Source organism: Talpa europaea (assembly GCF_964194135.1).
Source record: "Talpa europaea genome assembly, chromosome: 10".
Classification (NCBI taxonomy): domain Eukaryota; kingdom Metazoa; phylum Chordata; class Mammalia; order Eulipotyphla; family Talpidae; genus Talpa; species Talpa europaea.
This window is the reverse complement of record NC_140077.1, coordinates 62,905,668-62,912,043: the sequence shown is the minus strand read 5'-3', so window position 1 is coordinate 62,912,043 and position 6,376 is coordinate 62,905,668.

Below are 6,376 nucleotides of genomic sequence, written 5' to 3'. Positions count from 1 at the left end.
GCCCCTTATTTAGTTGTCACTGCCTTCATGTTTCTTGGCCATCTTGTCTTAAATGCGAGGTGACATCAGACATAAAGCCTGTGTTGTATTTCAGTCACTAAACTTTGGCTAAAACAGAAGACCCAGGCTTTACACGGGCCAGTGTCTTACAGTGGCCCTCCTGCCTCCTGCTGGAATTTCTCCTAATTTTTGTTGTTCCTAATTTTTTCACTATTTGTGCTAAGAGAACTTATTAGTACATAAAAGATTTATTTATGCATACAATAACTGGGGTGTAGGTTGTGTGTAGGGGGTGAGCAGATTCATCAGAGACAAAGCGGGGAGCAGAACAGGTGGATTGACTGAAATACACTGCTGAGGGGAGCAGCGGGCAAGACAGGAGAGGTCTGCTGCGCCATGTGGGTCAGCTCCTTGGCGGGGGATCGAACTCATGCCACAGTGACTGGGGATAGCTTGTTGTGCTGAGACTCAACCCCTTGTGCCACCAGGGGTGCCCTAGAGTATGAACATTTAAAAGCAGGTTGTGTGTGGGCCCTGAAGGACGGGGCCAGTTCCCAAACCACCAGTTCCCATAATGCTTGCTCCTGCACCCCAACTTTGTGGCTGTTGGCTTTTGCCAGTAAGGCATTAATTTGGTACAAAATTGTACCTTAATCGCTCAATCTGAATTTCTTTGATCGCTATGTGGTTAAGCATTTTGCCCTACTTTTGTTGCTGTTATTTTGTTTTTGTTTTTTTGGTGTTTTTTAAAAGATCTGTGATGCATTCTCATGAACTGTGTATACCCATTGCACCTTCATCAGCTAAGGACTTGATGGAGTCATAAAATTTGAGTAAATTTTACAGTACTTTGTTAGCTCTAGGCCTGTCATATAGGACACAATATCTCTCTAGCCTATTTTCTTATTTTAGTTTTCTTTCATGCCATGTGAAGTTCTGCTCTCTCACACAATTCAGATTCTGCCAGTGAAAGGGGACTGTGCCGTTGACGTTCCCTGACTATCCCTCCTGACAACAGCAAAGCACTTCCAAAACAAAACAAAGTAAATAAATGTTCATACTCTAGGGTGATGACCCTGTAGAAATGCTGTAAAAGAAGGGAAAATTTATATGTACTAATAGGCTCTCTTAGCACAAACAGTGAAAATACCGCCTCTCCCCACTCAGGTGCTCCCATGTCTGCCTGGGAGTGTTCTTAGGAGCATGTGCCTTTGAGGCCTGTACCTCAGACCCATCGGTCTGGCAGTTGGGGTAAGTTTAACACCAGGACAATCTGAATCTGAAGGACCAGGGTGGGTGGGCTTCCTCCTCAGCTCAGGGCCGTCTACCAATCCTCACTGGGGCCCTAGGCCCCTCCAAGTCCTGCCCTCTAAGACCCGCCTTCCTCACTGGTACCTAAGGTTGAGCCAGGGAGGATTCAGCATAGGTAGCTGCAAAGAGCCTCCTGGGGCTGTGCGGAGGGGAGATGAGTGAGATGGGAGGTTTAGGGTGGCCCACGTCCCCAGGGATGTGTTACTTGTGGCAAAGACAGAGACAGGGAGGGGCAATGTCCTAGGTGCTGAGCAAGACCCCTCCTACCTCTTCCAGGCTTGTAGACTCACATACCTGGCAGCTCCTCAGCCTCCTGCTCTCCATTTGGGCTGAACTGGTCATCTGTCAGTCCCACTGATCATGCACCATCCCCTCCCTCAGGAGCCTCCCTTTACTGACTTCCCCAGGCCTCTGCACAGTTCTTCCTGGTGATGCATCCTGGAGGACTTCCCAGTAGAGGTGTCCCTGCCAGCACAGGCTGGCTCTGTACTGAAAGGCACAGTAGGCTATTGTCAGACTGAATGTGTTTTCTCTGTTTGTCGAATGGCTGGGCCCCAGGCCCTGGCAGGCAAGTGAAATTCCCTCTGGTCCCTCTGGGATTCCCTTTCCCCATTAGATTCGAGTGTGGAGTTGGGGAGGGGGTTTCCTGGTGGGGTGGAAAGCTGGGAGGTGCTCCTTACTGCCTCTTGGAGCTTGGGCACTGCTCAGGAAGGCAGCCAGCTGTCCCCTTGTCTCCAGCCTCCTTTGTGTATGAGTCACCATCTGGAAGTCGCCTTCATTTGTTTTAATTTAACGGACCCAGCTCATCCTGGGAGCACTGCCACCGGCTTGTCCTTCCTTCCACTGCAGCTTTATGCTTCACGAGGAAAGGGGGTGGGGCGCAGAGTGCTTTGCAATAAAGCACTCTCCCCTCATCATCTTAAAAAAATGTTCTTAGCAGAAGCAGTGGGAGAAATTTACTGGCCTGTCAGAAAAGCCATTGCTCATCAGACTGGAGAAAGGAAAAGCAGAGGTCATCAATTCATGGGTAGTGTCTCAGGAAGGGATTAAATCATTTAGTAACATGTCCTTAAGAAATCATTGAAGCCTCACACTGCCTTTTTCTTTTCCAAGACTCTCCCATCAAATGCATTTTCCAAATGCAAAATGAGTCAGATGCCAATGGTCATCTTCCTGCTATTCAGAAGCTGATCAGCTTCTGCTAGAAGACTGGGCAGACCTGCGGTGCGTGGGTGCACAGACGACACACACACATGCCTCCATGTGCCAACAAATAGGTGTTCATGTGACATGGTTACATAAACGTGCACACAACCACTGCCCAACTGTGATGGTTTCCAGTTTTCTTAGGTTTGTGATATAGTGTAAGTTGCTGCAAATTCATTAAGTTAAGCGCAGGTATAAACTACATAAGCCCCTAGCAGCAGGGTGGCCGGGGACTCTAAGGTCTGCTGGTGTATGTGGCCTCTGTCACTCGCAGAGCTTTGCAGTGACCAGCATGGTGTTGTCGGGTGATGGGGGAAGCTGCTAAGTGCCCAGGCTGGTGTGCCCCCTGCAGATCAACAGACTTGACCCCTGCTGGGAGCTTCGACTTTGAAAGTGCTTAAACCTGGGTTCAAATTGCAGCTTCCCACTAGAATGCCCTGTGGCTTCCCTGTTATCGCTGTCCTCTTCGGGCCTCTTGAGCCCACACTGGGTGCTGCTGGGATGAGTTTAAATACATGGATGAGCGTTTGTTAACATGCCTGAAATTCTGGAAGCCTGTTCCAGCAGGTCAGCCTGTCCTCCAGGATACTCACTCAGCCAGGTGTGAGGCATGAGGAGTAGCTAATGAAGATCTTCTGGTAGTTAAATTTGTGTGTCAACCTGATTGGCCTATGGAGTGCCTAGAACAAGCGTTCTTCCTGGGTTTGTCTTGTGAGGATATTTTTGGACAAGATTCGAATTTCAGTGGGTAGACTGAGTAAAAGAGGATTGCCCTCCCCAGTGTAGGCCTGAATAGTACAAAAGGTAGAGAGATGGAGCATGGGACATAGTTCTCCTCCAGCCCTTGATCTAGAGCTTGTCTCATGGGCACTTTGATTCCCAGCCTTTTGGCCTTGGATGAGATTTACAGCATGAGCTCTCCTGCGTGTCCCATATGCAGATCATGGGGCAGATGTGAAGGTTGTCAGTGCAGCCCAGCCAGACATGAAAAACAAACAAAATAGATGAAATATCTTGTTGGAATTAAATAGGAAATTTTCTAAGCACGAATCACCTTCTCTGTTCATCCAGCAATCATTGGGTTTCTCCCTGTGCTGAGCCCTGGGCCAGGGCAGGTGGGGCGGACTAGCCACCTGCTTGTCATGCAAAGGATGGGGTTCTTGAGGGAGATGGGTCACAGGAGCCCCTTCAGGTGTTTGGCTGGCCTGACAGACGGCATCTTCAGAGTCTGGTTTCCACCTGGAGATAGAAGCTGCTCAGGGCGGGCCAGGGGTGAGCAAGAGTCCTGGCAGGGCCTTGGCCTCTGGCCCCTGGACTCTGGGGCCTGGATCACCCTGCTTCAGTTGGCTTTTCCCAGGGTGCCTTCTGTCTTCCTCATGATAACATCATGCTCCCTGCCTGACCTCAGAGGATCTGACTGGAGCTCCTTCTCCTGGTGCCCCCAGTGTCACCTGCAGTCTATCTGGCTCCGAGTGGGTGTCTGGAGTGTGGGCCACGGAGGCCAGGTGAGCAATCAATGGCCTCTGCTGATGGGAGTTTGAGAGTCCTCCTCTGAGAGTCCTCCCATGAGAATCCTCTGGGGATTCTCAGTGCCTGGAGCTGAGTCCCTGCAGCCACCTTTGTGGGCATCACCTGGAGGAGAGTCCAGCTGGCTCATTTTCATGCCTGGGAAGTTCATAGGGCTGCTGCTGCCCCTCTCCCTGATACTCCTGTCACTAGCAAAGTGGTGACAACTAGCAGTGCCCCCTCAGGCTGTGGAAACAGTGGCAGGTGGGCCTATGGCAGGGATGCAGGGCCAGTGTTCTTTGGGGTTGTCAGAGGTATCCCCATGTCAGAGGCTGGTGAGTCTGGAACCAAGGGACCTGCTTACTCATCGCAGTGGGCAGGGAACCTCTGTGCTGACCCCAGGCTCCATTCAGGTCTGTCCTCTACTGTGGCCAGGGTGGGAGGGGAGGAGGAGGCCCTGTAGATGCACACCCCTTCCTGGTGTCTCATTTCCCCATACTGCTCTGCTGGAGCTGAGGCACTGTGTTGCTAGCTGGAGAGACCAGTGGCCTTGTCGTCCGTGTGTCACATGGGGGTGGCTGGCTTCACACCACAGCCAGGACCCAGGCTGAGCCTTAAGGCACTGGCGCTCCTCTGTGTGGCTCCATTCCTGCGCTCCAAGGGCAGTGGTCATGGGCCACAGCTCATGCCAAGGACTTCATCCAGGGGCCATCCCCGCTGTGCCCCTCCCCAGTCTCCTCCCAGCGGTGGCGATGAGCCATGTGAGCACCAGGCACTGAGCTCCTTCCCTGAAAAGAGGTTGAAGGCTGAGATCAGAGATACACCAAATCTACCTGTCATGTTCATTTAGCCATCAGGAGTGAATGCCCTCCCCATGTCTGTGGGCACTAACTAGACAGGGGAGGCAGAATTAAAACCCACACCCCTTCTCCCAGCAGCCAAAGCCTATAGGGATAAGGCACTCTGTTCTGGGGCTGCATGGGCACATAAGAGCACGCCCCACCTGGGAGGTCCAACAGACTCCCCTGAGTCCTAGGGAAGGAGTTGCAAGCTTAGCGGGGAAGAGGGTACAAGGGTCATCGAGGCTGAGGGGCTCCCCTCTAGCTAGCGCAAACCAAGGCGATGGGTCATGGTGGGGACAGGTGGGTGGAGATTGATCAACTTATTCCTCTGCCTAGAACTTTCCCATTTTAGAACAGAAAGTCCCCTGGGCCGGGAAAGTGCTGCATCCTTGGCAGGAGGCAGAGTTTGGGTGTAACAGGAGAGGCCAGGCTTAGGTGGTGACAAACAGGCCAGGAGCTTAAACTTGGCCCTGGTGGGTGGTGGGAGTCACAAAAAGCCTTGCTCCAGGGACCACAGGGTGAGATTGTGTTTCAGAAACCCTGACGGACGCTGCACTCAAGGACTCTGGGCAAGCGTGAGTGGTGGTGGGGTTCTAGTGATCAGGGCCAGAAGTCAAAGGCCCTCAAGTCAGACTGCAGAAAGTGGGGCAGTTGGAGGAGGCAATACTAGGGACTTGGAGACCCAACAATGTTACATGAGGCATGTACCCCAGCTGGGCTGGCATGCCCAGGGGTGGGTAGATGGGATCCAGCCTCCAGGACACTGACCAGCTCTGCGCTGGTTCCTCAGATCATGGGTGTAGTGGTGGTTGGGCACAGGGCAGGATTTCTGTGATTCGAGCAGATGGGTGAAGGAGGAGTCCTGGAACCCTGAGGGGCTTTTCAGGCTCTTATTGGTATTTTACTGGGTACACAGCAGGCAGGGTGCCAGGAGGCTTGTCAGCCTCCCAGACCCCAGCAAGTCTTCACTCTTTCTGGGCTCTCCGGTGTTCACTCGTGGCCTTGCTTTTCTGCTCCTTTTCGCTCTACTGTTCTCCTTCTGGTGGTTCTGCTGCTCCATTCTGCTGGCATCTCCGTGATACCTTCCTTATAAGCCCAGTCTCACTCCAGGTGTACCCACTTATGTATGCTCACACCCCACTCCAGGTGCCCGCCATCAGGCATGCATTCAGGACCGCAGGGTTCCATCATCAATCCTAATGGTGGGAGGGCAGAAAAGCCTGATAATTTACTTACCCTACAGTGGGGAATTCAGTTGTGTCCTTGGCTGGGTGGAGCTGAAGTGCAGGGGTCCTAGGATAGAGTCCCCAAGACTGATGGGTTCAAAATGATCTGGCTGTTGAAGGTTCAGAGTTCTGGGGAGTGCACAGAGCAAGAAGGGTTGAATCTGAGGCTGCTGGAGGGAGGCAAGGAAGAAATAGGTGGGGGGCAGCAGGAGGGAAGAGGATGTGGCCTGAGGTAACCATTAGGGTCACAGGGGATCACAACTGTGGCCAATCTGCTGTTTCAAA